General features: G+C 34.8%; 1 protein-coding gene across 28 annotated transcripts in view; it reads right to left on the bottom strand.

The window, feature by feature from the left end:
- NRXN1 (neurexin 1) overlaps nt 1–18,173 on the bottom strand; it is a 1,421,526-nt gene that overhangs the window by 377,174 nt on the left and 1,026,179 nt on the right. The gene's annotated exons all lie outside the window — the stretch shown is intronic.

An 18,173-nucleotide genomic window follows, 5' to 3' on the forward strand; every position in this document is an offset into this window, starting at 1 on the left:
GATTTGATGGCCTCTGAGTTGCCTTCTAATTTGAAATCTACTTAGTGAAGGGAAGGGAACAAGAATTTATTGTGTTTGTTATATGCCAGTAACTGTGCTAAGTAATAAATGTATAATATATATATATATATATATTTAAAGTAATATTCAGATTCAATTGTGATCCCCAGATACTTAGAAAAAACAATATCCAATATTGGAATTTCATAGAACTCTAAAAAGAAGAATCCAATATGAGAATCATTCCAGTGTTGACACCATTCAGAAAGTAGACTGTGTAAAAATATACCTTATAGATCTCTATTATTTTCACAAAGTAAAGAAATAACTATAGTCAAACCTATTAGATTTCCTGATAACCTCCAAAAATGCGACTGAAAACACTCTCATATTGATGTCTAGAAGAGTTAAAAGCAGTAACTTTGTCATACTTCTAGTAAGCTTGGCATTATACTTGTGTCAGAAACTAGTGAAGAGTAATGTGGTTAAGGGATATATCAGAAATATTGCCTGGCAGGAAAGATAAAGCAATGGCATTGATCCAGGAACAATGTTATTTTGTTTCTAGAGTTTTGCCTCAAACATCTTGAAAAGAAAGACATCATTAACCTATATGATAACCATCTTCAGGGCTATGGAAACAGTCCCCCAAATTCAACATCTTTGTTTAACTACTGCAGTTCATATTATCTCCTAGATAAATTAGGTCATTTTGATAGATGTAATTATTCTTGATCATGAACAGTATTTCCAAAAGACAAGGAATATATCTTTATGTAGATATTTGCTAGATTTAAGAATTTAAAAAAAATCAGTACAGCAAGTGGTATAGTTTTCTCAATGATTTTTGAAGGATGTCACCTTTATGAACAGAATGTAAAGTGTGTACATCATTGCTACTGAGAAGAGTTAGGTACTATTTTCACACCATTTCTGCTGTTCTCATGCCCAGAGAATTGACTGAACAGCCAAGTAGCTGTAAAGAATGAAGACTGAGAAACAGGTCTTAAAAATCATGGAATCTTCTTTCAACTTGCTATAACTATAATTAGTTACATTTCTAACCACATAGTTAAATGTAAGTATAAATGAAGGCTCAACTATATCATCCTACATTCTTAATGTTCAAAGAATCAGAATAGGGAATTACACTGATATCTCACTGCAGTGTAACTATGATTGCCATGGAATTGGATGTAGCATGCTTAACATAACATGGGGATAGTTTACTCAAATAGGAAAAGAGCCTTATTAAAACTGTATATAAACTATTATAGTGCAATCCTGGGAAGCAAAGGCAGCATTATAGTCAAGTTCTGGTTTACTGACAACTATAGATCATAGGATCATGAACTTAAGGAGAGATTAGGCATGATATAGGTCAACTTCCTTTTTCTATAGATAGGGAAACTGAGGCTTAGAGAGGTTTAAAGACTTGCCAAATTTTTCAGGATACTTTAATAAACTTGAATCTCTGACTTCAAATCTAGGGTGTTTCTCCTTAATACACCACAAAGGGGGCAGCTAGGTGGTGCAGTGGATAAAGCACTGGCCCTGGAGTCAGGAGTACCTGGATTCGAATCCAACCTCAGACACTTAATAATTACCTAGCTGTGTGGCCTTGGGCAAGCCACTTAACCCCGTTGCCTTGCAAAAAAAATTCTAAAAAAAATACACCACAAGGATAGCTCAAGTTTTTGATTATGCTTCTTTATGTATTTTGACACCTATTTTATCCTATATTTAAATTGGTGCTAAATTACTGAATTAATTAGCTAAGAAATTATTCATATGCCCATATGCTATTTCAAGAGCTAAATTGATCAGAGTTTTTGAGAGGTTTCTCAAGAAAGGTAGTGTAGTAAGGAAGAATGAATTGGAGTCAGCTACTCCTACATTGTCTGCCTCTGTTGTTTATTAACTATGAATTCTGGGACCAGTCTCTTTAACTTTGGAATTTTAGTTTTTTCATCTGTCAAATTAGTGGACTGGTCTAGATGATGGGAATGAAAGTCAAGGGGCTGATGAGGCACTGAATACTAAGGAAGTAGAAGCAGTGAAGATCTATCATTAAAAAAAGCATTTTGACAGTAATAAGGAGGGAACTAGTATGTTGGAAGGTAGCGTCAAAAGATGAGTTTTATTCTTTAATATTTAGGCTAGGAGGCACCTAATTATCATTTTATCCTAAGGGGAAGAGTTGAGAGATAGGGCAAGACTGAAGATAGATGAGAAAGGTTCTAATTGATGGTACAAGGTCATACATGGAAGAAACAGGAGGTAATTGAGATGAAGGAGACAGTAGGAATGTTTAGATTTAGCAAAGAGGAGGACCAGTTTTAGGAATGGATGAGGAGGATGACTATAGACAGTAAGAAATTTACAACATTGGAGGAAAAGAGGAGGGAGATAATTAGATTATTTTCTAAAATTTTCCAATTAAGGGAACATGTATCTCCCTAAATTCAAATTGTTTCCATGATTTTCCTGAAGAAAATTATTAAGAATTGTTTCTGTCTCTCTACTCTTGTATCTAGGCCCAAATCATCTAACTTAAGTCTGGATTACTACAATAGGGTCCTTAATGGGTCTTTCAGATTGTAGTTCCCCTTTATCTATCTTCAGTCTATTTTGTTCAGTTTTATCTTTCTCTTTGATACTGACACTCCCTTGCTTCCAGAATTTGTTTCTGTTTACCTACATAATCATAGGATCATAGTTTGTCCTGTTAATAGAGACCTCAGCAATCCTATAGTTTGGTCTCTTCATTTTTCAAATGAGACTATTGAGGACCAGAAAAGTTAAATCATGTGTCCAAGATGATAGATATAATAAATAAAAGAGTTGGCATTAAAAACCAGGATAAGGGATTCTCCTACTTCATATCGGCACAAAGCAATACCTCCAAATTCTACCAACTATTGATGGGATTTTCCCTCTGAGGTTTATTATAGTCCAGGTTACAAATGATGGGACAGAAAAATGGACTGAATGTGAATCAGGAAGTCAAAAAAATATCACATGTGTTTAATGAGCTGAGAATCAAGAAAAGTCTATTTTATATGCAACAAAACATTATCTCTCCTGAAAAAAAATCCTAATGTCTTTAGAGGAGATCCCTCTGAAGTTGTTGAATGCACAGATTTTGGGATAGAGTTACCTTTGCTAATTTAATTGCATTAGTGTAGGCTATTTTGTTTTTCCTTTTGGATTACAGGAAAATATAATATTCTCTTTCTTCTCTCTCTCTCTCTCTCTCTCACACACACACGCACACACACACACACACACACATACACACAGACACACAACACACACACACACACACACAATCAAACACACAGGAGAAAAGTTCTTGAAGCTCAATTAATTGCATCTAGTTTCCACACTTCTAACAATTTTCTTTCTATCTAGTTAGACAGCATCTAGGAGTAAACCTTGTTTCAGATGGCCCATTATCAATTCCACAACTTTCTGTGAATTTCAGAATATATTAAGTACAGTCATCTTATTTTAGCCTTAGACTGTATATCAGGTGTTTTTTCCCAGACACAAGCAATTAAGAGAACTGGAAAATAGCACATGAAAAGCTCCAAAGAATTGATCCACAGAGAGGGCATCACACAGCACCAAACAACTGTGGTCTCCCCTGATACTGCTACTGACAAGAGTTACTGCTATTTGAGCAAAGCTACTTGAAGGCACAGACACAACCCCTAGCAATTAAATACCCTACTTGCCACATAAATGATCCCTTACCAGGAGGTTGTTTCCTAGAATTTTCAAGTTGATATGCTGATACTACATGAAACCTCAGAGACTTTCTTCAGATGTAAGCCCTTATTTTATTCACAGTCTGAATGTAAATCTTTTTCACTCCCCTTCCCCACATACAGTAATTATGTTTTATGATGGAAACTTGTATATTACAAAACCCCAAATCAGTTCAAATAAGAAAATGTTTTATATACATATATAAATATAAAATGTTATATGTATAATTTTCTCCAATCAATAAATAAATGGATAAACAAACAAATTAATGAATACATAAATAATAAATAAAATACAAAAAATAAGGAAGCGGGAATAGACTGGAATCCCCTCTATCTGCTTGCTTAATAACAAATCAAAACACACCCAAATATGGGGCTATTAGGAAAGGTTTTGTGAGAAGGAAATAAAATAAAACCGACTTGTTAAATGGGACTCCCTGCTGCTGAGTGCCATGTGTTACTCTACTAAGTTACATCTGTTCAGCTATTAAATATGTGGAGGAATATGATATAGACAGCAGTGACATTATCAAATATGCTGACTGCTTATTAAAGTGCTACAGTATTTCTTTTAACTCTTACCTTTAATTAGTAAAAGTGACTCCTAAAGTTCTTCACAGGCAAAAAAGAAAATAGTAATTGTTGCTAGTACTCTTATTTAAAACTGCATTAGAGAAGGAAATTACAGAGCAAGAATTGACCAACTAAGTGATTGATCATCACACTCCCATGTTCTTTGTTGCTGCTGCTGTTGCTCCTTTTATGTTTTTGTTTGTTTATTTCTTTTTGGTTATTTGTTTTGATTCCATATTTAGGCCAGAATTTTAAAACAGCACTTTGTACCATCAGCTGTGTGTTATCTTATAATGGAAACAATGGGGAGATTGGGGTTGGGCTGATGAGCTAGGCATCTGGAGATGACACATGAAATCTGGGAAAAAAAAATCCCTTAAGTGCCAACATCTTTTGTTCTTTCTTATTTCTTTTCAATTTAATCTAAGCAATTATCAGATGCCAAAGAACATGTGAGTCAGTCCCCTGATCTAATCCACCCTCTGGAATTTCAGAAGTCTTGTCACTGGAATGGGTTATCGAAAACTAAGACGTCTATGCCTTATGAAACACATAATAGCAGAACACATCTGTTGCTACTCTGCAGACTATATTAAGCATTAGCCACAATAATGTTGATAATATTAATGCATTTAAAAGCCTTGTCACGTTCCACTGCTGTTATACAAGTTCTGGAGACTAGCAGCATCCAAATAAGAAATGACTTAAGCAGAAGTAAAATTATGGAATTTCCAAGCAAATAATCTAAAGCCAGGTAGTTTTAGGCCCCAATATTGCATCCCAATGGGCCATTTTAACCTCTGATTTCAGATTCTCCTCCTGAAGTTACTTGACAACAGTTTTCTAATGACTTCTCAAATTTCCCTACTGCCCTGAAAATACTGCTACCATAGTCAAAAAAGCAGGTAGAAGAGGGATTTTTGAAAATACCTATTAAATGGTCTTCTGCCTCTAATTTTCCTTTTATCCAATCTGTCTTCCACACAGTTGCTAAATTATTATAACTAAAGCAGAGTATGATCATGACACTCCCTGATTCAAGAAGCTTGGTGGCTCCCTATTGCTTCTGGGATAAAATAAAAACTTCTCAGATTTTAAAGTCATCACAATCTGTCCAGAATCTCCATTTTCATTCTAATTACAAAGTACTTCTATTTACATATTTCCCTTCAGTGCCCTTTATCTAGAATTCTCTGCCTTCTCTTTGTCCTGGTTTCTATTCAAGTCTTTGTTATATTTCTACCTTTTCCAAGAATCTCTCAGCCTTTCTAAAAGGTTAGTTCCTTGTGCTTGAAATTATCTCTAAATTTATTCTCTATATATTTTGTTTTCATATAAATATTTGAATTTTTTTGCCCCAAACCCTCATTAGACTGTAACTCTCAGATTGGATGTGGGATTATGATTGTTTTTGCTAATCTTTGGATCTGTAGAATTTTGCACAGTGCCTAGAAAATAGTAAGGATTTAATAAATGCTTGTTGATTTGATAATATAGGATGATATGGTCTAATCAAATAGTCTTATGTGTCATCCCTCAGATATATAACATTACATCGCCTATTTACTTGGCTTTGCCCAAATTGTTATCTATACCTAAAAGTCACTTCCTTCTCAGAGGCATCTCTTAGAATCTCTTGTTTCCTTCGAGGCTTACCCACAGAGACTTCTCCTATTCATGGTCTTATTGGATTCTTTAGTTGAAAGGGTCTAAACTTCCTATATTACTTTGTTTTCACTGTATCTATACTTTGGATATACTTATATGCATTCACACAGTCCCTGCTTGCTCCCATCCCCATCCCTAGTAGAATGTCTGAGTTTAAGGATTTTTTTTTGTTTCAACTTTGTATCTGCAGTATCTAGGCTAATGCATCATACAGTTGCTATTTACTAATGCTGACTGACTGACTAGATTGAATGAAAGACATAAGAATCAAAAGGTGACAGTGTAAGAAACTATTAAATCAAATAGCTTTTTTTTTCTTAAATAATAGGACAGCTAGGTGGCACAATGGATAGAGTACTAGCCCTAGAGTCAGGAGACCTAAGTTCAAATCCAGCCTCAGACCATGTGATCTTGGGCAAATCATTTATCCTCACTTGTTTCACCAACTCGTTTTATTTTGTATCACTCTTCACTGGAGACTTTCTCTCTATATATGCATGTATATGTGGGATATACACACACACACACATTGTACATGCATTTGTGGACATATATGTATGAATGTGTATGGGGGAGAGAAAGAAAAAGATAATGTCATAGATCAGACAAAAAACTAAGATCAAGTCTCCACTGAATAGGAATAATAGTAATCTATTTCCTGTCCCTTGGGACAGGGATGTTTCTAGTCAAGACTCCTTTTTTTTGAGTTCACATTATTGCTAAGAGGCTCAATAAACCAAAAAGGCCAGTAAATACACACTAGCAGTTAAATAAGAGAGTTACAACATGCTGATTAGACTGAAGGCTCATTGAAATTGAACTAAGTAAGTGATAAAGCTAGCTAATTATGGAGCTGATGATTGTAGTAGGTACCTCACATAAAAACAAAGAGCAATAACTATGTCTTAATTACAAACACCAAATACTGTACCAGCCACTCCAGCTATCCAAGGGGAGCAGGTTTTACAAGCTGTTCTGGTTGATGACAAGGAATGTGAATTAGGGGAGGGAACGGGGAAGTGAAGGAAGCCAGAGTATGTCACTATTCCCTTCCATTCTCATGCAACTTATTTCTAGTATCTAGGATGCTTCAGATGACATAGTCTCACATACATTACAGGTAGTTTGCATTGTCTCTATTAGTCTGACAGATTAAGAAGAAAAATCCAACACCATTTCTGAATCTGTTGGTCCCCTATGGGACACAGAGCCCTTAAAGCCTGATTTTACTGCTAATTAACAATAATGAACATGATGGCATACTTTTTGTTTGAATTCCTTTGTCAGAAAAAGTTGTCCCATCAGCAAGAGCTTTCCCTTCTCACTCATTTTCAAATTTGAGATAGTCTGACTTATGTAGGAAGCAGGCACAGCTTTTTAAATTTCAAAAAGTCTCTTTGATCATGCAGAAGGTCAAAATGCTATTCTTTCTAGGGAACCACTCACTTAACCTCTCTGAACCTTAGTTGATCCTTCTTGCAAAATGGGTTTGGATTAAATAATTCTTACAGTCTCTTCCCTAAATCTAGAATTCTGTGATCCTTTGAAAGGATACTGGGATAGTATAGGCTCTTTTTACACAAGCCCCTAAGTAAGATTAGAATTCTAGTGGTAGTTTTCAGTATGGCAACACTTGCTTATCACCAAACTAGCTACAGAGACAAAGAACTGCCACTGAAACTATCATCTAAACCACTGAGTGGAATAGATATCAGGATCTCTTTCCAAGCCTGTATTTTTGAAATACACTGTTTCTTTAACATTTTTATTGCTGTTTATGAAAAACTTAAGAATCCATGTCTGAGATTATATTGTGAAAGGTTTGAGCAGAGAACAGATAAATTTTTGAGATCAGAGAAATTACCTAGGCTACTTGGCAATAGGATCCATCAGCTTCTTTCCAAGGAACTTTTTATAGTCTGAGAAGTTAAAATTGATTAATCAAGTAATGATTTGGAGACTATGGAATCAATCAATAAGGTAAATTCAATGACCAACCCAAAGGAGAACTTTTTATCTCATAAGGAAAAAGTGAGACATTGAGTACTAAGAGGTTCTGTTTTGAGTCATTGAAAAAAAGCAAAGAATCTGGTTGCAATGAATAACTGAACTGGAAAATGAAGACTCCACAGGGGGCAAAAAAAAGCCAAATGACTGAGCTGTGTGAAGAAATCAGAAGCAGGCAAGTCAACTGATAAGAAGGTATCCCCTGTTAGTTCTTTCCAAAGGCTGAAATCTCTTTGGAAGACAAATCAGTTCTCCTCTGATATCATTTACACTTTGAGTGGTGAAGCCTTTCAGAGTTGCTAGCTGTTTTTTGCTGCCCTCCTTGGTTTGGGAAAGAAATGCCAAAAAGGGAAAGACTTTGTGGCTGATTGATCAATTGGCTGTGGCTGACTAGAATACACAGTGTGGAGTAAAATGTTGCTAGGCTTGTTTGCATTGCCCAGAGGGCCAGCCTGTAGAATTTTGCAGTTCTTTGACTGAAAGAAATTGTTCACCATTACAATAAAACACTTTTTTTAAGAGTGATAATAAATTAGGTTGCTTTTTTTTAATGCTTTACTAGTTAGGGTAGTAGAAGAAAAGAGAATTTGCTCAGTAGGCAAGCTCTGAGAAACAGAAGAAAAAGAATTGGTGAAGAATGAATTTTTTGTGGTACAAATATTCCTGGATGAACCAGTACATAGAAATCAAAGCCTGGAGTCGAGAGTTGTAGGCTACCCTGAGCCATGGGTTTTCCCTCATTCCTGTGAGTCCATATCAGGTTTCTGTGTGTGTCAATTGTCCCTCATAGATAACTGACTGCATTGGTGGAAGAGTGTGATCCATAGTTATGTGTGGTTCATGGCATATTTATCATTTTTACATTTGCTTGACATTCAGAAACTACGATTGTACAATTATTCTTTGTTTTGTTGTATTGTTTCTCATTCTCTTGTCTTATTTTAATGAAGATGAAAATTTAACATCTAATGGTGTCAACACTGTAAGACTGGTAGAGCTTAACAGCTACAATGAGAAGAAGATTTTCCATTTAAATCTCTGAGGCCTGAACTATGAGCACCTGATAGTGTTCCTTCTCTGAGAGCCTAGACTTGCTGATGATTAGGAAAGTTGGGATGAGTGAATTGAGGAGAAAAAGAGAAGCAGAAGGAGGGAGGAAGAGGGAAGAGGGAGAGGGAGAGAACAGGGGAAAGACAGAGACAGACAGACAGAGAGAGGGAGGGAGGGGGGAGGAGAAGCTGGAGGGGAGGGGAGGGGAGGGGAGGGGGAGACAAGAACAAAACAAGAAGAATGAGGAGGAGGAGGAAACCAAGATAGAGAATGATGATATCTCTCATGAAAGGTGCTGTATTGTGAAGCAAATGCCAGGAGATGCTTCACGCCCTTGTTTTATCGTTTTTTTCCCCTGTTCTATCAAAAATAAATGTTAAAGGACAACTCGGTGGTGCAGTGGATAGAGCAAGGGCCCTGGAGTCAGGAGTACCTGAGTTCATATCCGGACTCAGACACTTAATAATTACTTAGCTATGTGGCCTTGGGCAAATTACTTAACCTCATTGCCTTGCCAAAAAAATAAAAAATCTAAAAAAAAAAGTATAATTGTCTGTACACAATTATCTATGTATCACCTCCATCCACCATATCAGTATGTAAACTTTCTTTCTTAGGATCACAGAAAAACAGATCTATCATTGCCATCTTCTATGCCAAGTTGTCCAGTTCTATCATTTTTTTTTAACAATTGAGGAAACTAAGATCCAGAGAGTTAAGCCATCTGACCAAATGTCAGAGGCAGAATTTGAATTCAAAACTTCTTTCTCTGGAGTCAATTCTTTTTTTTTTTTAACTTTACTATTATTCTGGATAAATGCCTCTTACTGACAGTAGGGGCAATTATTGATATTTGCTGACATAGTCTAAATATTTTGGAACTATTTGCCTGTATACAATTGATAAACTAATTATATCAACTTATTTATTCACAAAACGAAGACACTATTTCAAATTAATCTTTGATATATATGCTACTCAGAAGGTCTCAATCATCAGTTTCATTTCATAACCCTCACTGTCTTTTGTCTTAGATCCTGCACAGTTTTCAGCATCGGGTGTGAAATATTCATTTCCCATGATGACTGGATACAAAAAAGTAGAAATTCACTTTGGAGACATTGTCATCACAGGAGGAATTATAATAGGTTATGCCTAAGAGAAAAAGATGTAAGGACAGAAAGTAATGTTGTGTGTGTGTGTGTGTGTGTGTGTGTGTGTGTGTGTGTGTGTGTATGTGTATGTGAGAGAAAGAGAGAGAAAGGAATTGATGTATTGTAGAATTTCTCAAAAGAAAACCACTCCATATGAGGATAGAATAGCACAAAAGGTTTTCTTTCCATTTAACCTTCTTTTTCTTATGCATCCTTGGTAAATTCATGAGCTTTCATTCATCAGACCATAATGTGGGGAAACACACTGCAGATGTTTATACATTTTCATAATAAACAACGTGGGTAAGAAGCATTTCTTTCCTCAACCTCTTGAAGTAACCACCTGTTTAGAATTTTTGAAAATTGATGTTCAAGTAATAAAATCACCTAATTTCAGAGAAATCTTCTCTTGCTCTATTAAAATGAAATATTTTTATTTAACATTTCCTTCCTCCGGCTTCCTGGAACTCAGGTTTCTGTCTCATGTGTGTGGAAGTATCAATAGTTTGTAAGTGAGAAGCCCCTGGAGCTTACCACCTTGTTTTCAGCAAGACCCTATGGAATTCTACCTCATATACTATGTACCACAGAGAGTTGGCCAAGTGTGGACTCCCTGTAATGGAAAACTACAGACAAAAGAAGAGGAAGGTGATAAGCAAAAGGAATTTTCATATTCTGTATGATAGCAGATTTTTGCACTTAAGGGGGAAATGTCCAGTAATATTAAAAGTTTTAAACCAGTCCCAAAGTTGCTCTCACTTGTCTATTCTACAAGCCTTAAAGGCAAGACAATTTGGCCCCTACTGGAAGAAGTCATTCCTTTCATGTCTACAATTTTAATTTTGGGGCTGAGAAGAGAGAGGATGAGAGTCAGGTTTCAGAGAAAACACTTTTTCCTGACTGGCAGAATATCTTTGACAGAAAAAAAATGCTATATGCTGTTTCCCCCTCCACCTTCACTATCATAATAGCACTTTTTTTCATGTGTAGGATTCCAGATGTTTTTTTTTTCCTTTAAGGACAAGGAGCTATGACCCTGATTTGGAGCTCAAGCTTTGGAATCTTCCCTTTGCACTCTCCTCAGTTAACAATTTTCCTTTCTCTCATTGCAGAGAAATAGGCTGTCACTTTAAAATTATTTATTTATTCAAACTCTCCAAATGTGCATGCTACTACTGTAAAAGTCCTTGGGTCCAGTGACACAAATTCTCAATCCTTTGTTCTCCCTTCAAATTGTGGATTATTTATAACTACTATTTACTTGTCTGCCCTCTGGTGTGCTTTCCCCCAGGAAATATTTTGCCAGACTAGTCCTGTTCCCTGTGTCCCAGACCAGTTCAAATAGGACTCGGATGCCACATCAATTCTTTAATTTTGCATTCTGGCCCTTAGCTGATATAGTACAGTATGCTGTTTGCATCCTCATTTATTTATTTTTGGCATAAGACTTTGTGTATGTGTGTATGTGATTATGCATATTGGTATGTGTAGGTGCATGTGCATACACAAGTATACATTTAATTTTTAGACTTGTAATGCTTTGGTCTTTCGGCTTCAGTGAGTTTTCTATAACCATCCAAAGAGAATTTTCCTGGCCAGTGTGCTAAATGATTTCCTGACTCAGTAAGTACCAATTCCTTAGTCTAGTTCTCTGCTTTCAAATATTGCTTCTATTCCTTTCTCCACTGATCTCCTTCACTATGTTTAGAACTTTGCTCTACCATTACCTCAATGACCTATTTACATGCTTCATTCCTTCTGATTATTTTCTCTAATCTCTGAGTCAAGTGCACCTAAAGAAGGGTCTTCAAAACATATATGACCTGAGCCCGGCTCTCCCTCAGTTCTGATCTGTGGCTTCTGTAAAGATTTCAACTTGAAATGTTCCCTTCTTCAATTAACCTGGACTGGTCCTTCAACAGACAGCTTTACCACTTGTAAGCTTCTATCTAGGCCTTTGTCCTGCATTGTTCTCCCTCGGTCATCCAATAGCTGCTCTGAAGCCTCATCAAATGTTTTGTAAAAATTCAAGCCTCTCCATCCACCAAGCTCTTCTTATCTGTCATGGCAGTAATATCTTCAGAGAACTCCAGGAGGTTAATTAAGCATGACCTCCCCTGCCTGGTGACTTGCTGGTTCTCTTTAATCAAAACTATGCTCCTTCAGGTGTTTTCTCATTACATCCTTTAAGAAAACTTGCAAGACTTTACTGAGATGCCAGTGGCCTTTACTTTTATGTTGGTCCCTTCACGATGATGTTTTAAAAGAGGTAATTCAATTCAAGAAGCACTTATGAAACAATATATTTTGAGATTACAATGCAGCTACTCTGTCCATATTTTTATATATATCCAATATATATGTAAATATATGTATGTAATACACACATTATATATATATATATAGTATGACTGTAGTTGGGTGCATTTCTTTGTATCCCTAAAGCTTAACAAAGTGGCAAGCATTTAGCATACACTTAATAAATGTTTGTTGACTGATTACTATGAAGCAAGCACTTTGCCAAACACTCGGGATAAAAAAAATAAAAGGAAACAGTTACTGGATATAGAGAATAAATGAATAAAGAACACATATTAAGTAAGTACTAAGTCATTTGATGGCAGGAAAGGAAGAAGAGTAACAATTAGAATAACAGACAATTGTTAATATGACAGAAATTGCTAATATACAAAACAATATGGACTGCCATTCCCTTAAATGATCCTTGTAATGTCAGAATTTCAATAATGTTCTCATATTCCTACTCTTAAGATATTTACTCGTGATTAAGGTTGAGCTGAATTACCCCCTAGGTCCCCCCACCCAGGGAGTTTGACTTGAGGGGGAACTCAGGTGAAGCTGGATCTCAGCTTCTAGTGTCCTTCCATTGCAATTCATGGCATGAAGGGCAAAATAGTCAAAATGAAGTGTCTTTATTTGCCTGAGCTGTCAAGTATCACTGGGGCTTCATGACCAACTCATGTTACCTCATATTACCTTCTCCCTCTCTCCTCCTAAAGGTATAAGAAACTTTTACATGGGTGTTAGAGGAGAGAAATCTATTGTGCTCTGCACACATGGGACATCCCTCAGGATGGCAAGTTTGCTACCCTATTATCTCAATTAAAGATGTTTTATTCCTTAAACCATGGCTTTGATTTATTTCAGGACTGGGCACTGCACAAAGGAGTTGGCATTGCATTTTACAGGAAGCCAGGGATTCCAATAAGCAAAGATGAAAGAGGAGAACATTCCCAGGATGGAGCATAGATAGTGCAAAAATTAACCAGATATTTAATATTTCTAAGGGAAAAAACTTCTCTCTGCCAAAACATAAGAAAGTTCACCATATTAAATAATTATAATAAGAATGTCTAAGTCTAATAAGCTAAAGTAAACTCATTCTAATAATTTAAAAATCTGAAGAAAACCAACTCCTCTGTACAGGAAAATTTTGTGGGGCTCTGAATGGGAGTTTGAATTCAAATATCTGAAAGTACAGGAAAAAAATACTTAAACATGAATGAATATGTTGATTTGGAAAAGTATCTCAGGTGGAGAATATTATGACTAGAGTGGAGAATATTATGACTAGAGAAAAGTCTAGAGTGACACACTAGAATTTGCTTTGGTAAGTAAAGACCTGTATCCATATATTCATAATTCCTCATTTAAGACAGATGGAAATTATTATTGTACTAATTATTAATATGAAACTTAGGGGTACAAAAATGGAGAAAAACTTGTAATATCACATATTGATGGTAGTTATTTTGGGAGATGAAATATTTACTATAAATACACCTAACTTCCAGTCTCTACTAAAGCAGCTGATCAAAAGGCATCTTACTAAATCAGCATCAATTAAGAGTTAGATTTCAACAATAAGGTTTATAAGTCCAGCAAAGTACAAAGAAGAAACATTTAGAGCAAGTACTACTACAATTCACTAATCGAATTTGTAATGCTCTTTCATGCACCCAAGATGAAAGGATTTCAAAGAACACTCAACAGCTCTCACCTCAACCTTAAGTGAAATTTCCCTCCATCAGAACCAATTCACACATTAATATTCATGATTGTAAATGAGTCTTCATTGACAGGGGCATTCCTTTGCAAGTGAGAGTAGATGTTAAACACTTTCCACTTAACTTGTTTAAACTGACCTTCTGGAGCCCATGTTTGTGGCAGTGACCAGGGAATGTATGCATATAAATATATATATATATATGCACATCCCAGAAGAAACACACAAATAGTTCTGTAGAATGTCCATGCTAAAAGCACATCATACACCCTTACCTTAAATTACCTTAAAGAAGTCTTTAAAAAAATTCTATATGTATTTCATCCAAAAAAGGTTCAATGCATAAAAATCCAAAAACTAGCTAATTTTTTCAACATTCACTTAAAGAAAATAACCATTAATTAAGCATCTTATGTAAATTTAGCTCTGTGATGGTGCTTCAAAAGTGTTTAAAAATAAAGGAACAAAAGGTTTGGAATTAACAAGGACTCAGTGATTTTTCTAGTCCAGCAGTTTTCAATGAGTATAAAGGGATTTGGGGATCCCCACTGTTCAAGAGGTCTTTGAGGTAAAAAATACTTTCATAATAATTCAAAACCTTTTAAATTTCTAACGTGGCAAATAGTAATAAATAAATCCAACATAAATTTAAAAACTCTTTGGGAAGTTCTCAATAATTTTAAGAGGGTCTTTTTTAAGGGGTCCTAAAACAAAACAAATCACTGATCTAGTTCATTCCCTATGTTGTATGGATAGGAGAACTCAGGCCCAAAGAGGTAAAAGAGACACAACTTATATATCTAGAATTTGAATTATTCAAAGTAATAATCAGACATACTGGAGGAATTCTGAGAACTATTATAGGGAGCTACAATTTATCTTACAAAAGAGCAATATTCTTAAAGTCCTTTGAGACTAAATTAGGATTTTGGAATAAATAATAATGGCAATTAAAGTGATGCTAATTCACTTTTAAATCACCAAGTTTTTAAATTTTTTCTTGTTACAATAACCATGTAAAGTAGTTACTAAAGTATTATGGTTCCCATTTTACAGATGAGGAATTAGAGACTCTGAGAAACTGTGACATGCCTCTGATCCCATATCCCATTGCCAAAGGCAATATCTAAATCTAGAATTCTGGCATCCAAGTCCACTGTTTTTTCCCCTTGTTCTTTCCAGCTTTTCAAATCTATTATCTTAGGAATTTCACATAAATATTCATCTCAATTAAATAAACCACATAATTCAACAACAACAACAACGTACATAAAGAATTCATCTATTGAGAAAAATAAGAAACCTATATTTTACCTTGATAGTCAAATGTTTATCATATAGACACTTTGGATAAGGTATGAGATAGGAAATGTGATTTTATTTTTTTAAGAATTGACTTTTAGGTGGCACAATAGATACAGCACCAGCCCTGGAGTAAAGACAACTTGAGTTCAAGTCCAGCCTCAGACACTTAATAATTGCCTAGCTGTGTGACCTTGGGCAAGTCACTTAACCTCATTGCCTTAAATAAATAAAATTTAAAAAAAAAAGAACTAACTTTCATAGGTAGTGCTATTTCTGATGCATCCTTGCTTCATTTCCCATGACTAACAGTTCCTTACTACCACCACTCTATCCTTTTCCTTACTTTTGGGTCTTTCAATACCAAATATTTCATCTATTTCTTTACTATTAACATCAAATAACCATCGTGAATGATAGTGGCCTTATTAATACCCATACCCAAAACAGTCAACTTTCAAAAAGCTCCCATCTGATTCAAAATAAATTTTATTTCAAGTTGTGAAACAGAAAAAGTATATCACTGCTAATTAGAGGTCAAAACATAATTTTTTTTTATATTTTGTAAAGCTCACTAAGATCATACTGAATAAACAAATGGGGTGTAAAATCATGTCAAATAGTTAAATTATAGATGAAAATATGTACCAAGCAGATCACAATTTTTATCTGATTAAAATGACATTGAACCATTTTGGCTGGACTGGGCAGCAGTTCATTATGTTTAATGAACATAATTGTCTTCCAGGTTGTTGGTTCATTATATCAATTTTGGATGGAAATGTGATTGCTTAAATCAGCTTAGTACTTAGTCCACATTTACTGATAAAAGTTAGTACAACTTTTTGAATACTTTTGATGCATGGATAATTATGCTTTCATATTAAAAATAAAGTACATCTACTTTATATCACTCATCACATCTTAGATGTATTCTAAGGCAAAATCAAAGAATAATAACAATTGGCAGTTCAGATTTTTTTCTTTACAATTGCTGATTTACAGTTTAATTACTAGTTTTCATTACTGTTTCACAAAGATAAAATGATTCAGGTCTGGCAAAGCTAGCACAACAAAAGTTATTTCAGTATTCTCTTAGAATATCCAAAACTTCCCCAAGTCAATTCTTAGCAGTTAGTCCCTTATATACTTCCTGAAATTCTCCATATGCCTTCTCTGGGCATTCAAGTCTTTCAAGACTTCCATTGTGTTTTTTGAAGTTCCCTACTCTTCCTTCAGATCCCTAGCTCTAATCTATTTATACAGACATTGTCAGAGAAGATTAAAAAGTCAGTTTTAGTAATAGAAAAGAAACCACAGAACTGATAGACACTTTGTTTCCTCTGTTGAAAAACAAGGCAAAAAATCCATATACTCTGGAAAATAGTAAAATATTTCTGGAACTTGAAAGTTTTTTCTAATCCTTATCACATTGAGACCTGAACTTCTTTCAAGTTTCATAAGAAATGAGAAAGAACAGATAGAGATCTTTATGAGGATGAGAAGATGCTAAGTTCATGTTTGAGCATGATAGAAAGAAAATGCCTCTTTTGAAGGATTAAAGCCTTTGGACCACAAAATAAACAACAATGGCATGGGCAATTTGATAACATAACCCCTTACAATTTGAAAGTAATCATTGGAGAAGCATTTCTCAGAATAAAAGAGTAATTGGTCATAGATCAATAAGTAATTTCTTTCTAGAGAAAAAAATTCATGCATGTCTATGTGTATATGTGCATATTTTCAAAGTAACAAAGCTCTCAAATCAATATGGACCACACATATATTAGATATTTGAGATTACTCTAAATAGTAAGATTTCTTTCTGTACTAGTTAAGCTTATCAACTGATACTTTATTTATGATGCCATAAAAATCCAGATGTTTTCAATTGTTACTTATTTGCTGTGAGGCAACTGAAATTACTTTTCAGGACTTTGTATTGTGACAAATGCATTTTTAACAGAAAATGTATGACCATATAGTAATGGTGGTATCCTTTTTTTAAAAAAAAGATTAATAGTAAATTCAGTTTTCAAGATAACTTTAATCCTCTAGAGAGCTTACTGGAAATTTCAGAAGTCTGACACAAAACAGAGATAAGTAAAACTTCCTTAGAGAATTGAAGTCCAATAAAAGACTTCATTGATATGTCTTTGGTGTCAGATATATCGGAGCTAGGTTGCACATCCCTCATGGAAGGTATATTAATTGGAAAGTTTTTTCCATGACAACAAATACTGCTGTAGAACCATTCTCTTAGTCTTATAAATTCTGTCTTCCTTTACTTTCACTCATAGCACTTAAATCCTCTGTAAGGCTTTAATTGTTTGCCTTTGTTTTTTTTTCCATATCATGTTATGCTAGATTTTTCTGTTTTTCCCTGGGAAAGAAATCCCAATGATGCAAAAGGAAATTCAAATTGGTTTCAGTGTGTAAGTGATTATACTAATTCCTGCCAAACTAGCAAGCATATTTTATTTTATTTGCTTTTTTAAGACTAACTTTAAAATATCTACTATAGACTTCAGAATTCCAGTTTTTAAAAAAGTTTTTTAACATAGTAATGTATTTGTAAAAGACAAAATATCATACACACACACATATATAATA

The sequence above is a fragment of the Macrotis lagotis genome, chromosome 1 (genome assembly GCF_037893015.1).
Source record: "Macrotis lagotis isolate mMagLag1 chromosome 1, bilby.v1.9.chrom.fasta, whole genome shotgun sequence".
Taxonomy (NCBI): domain Eukaryota; kingdom Metazoa; phylum Chordata; class Mammalia; order Peramelemorphia; family Peramelidae; genus Macrotis; species Macrotis lagotis.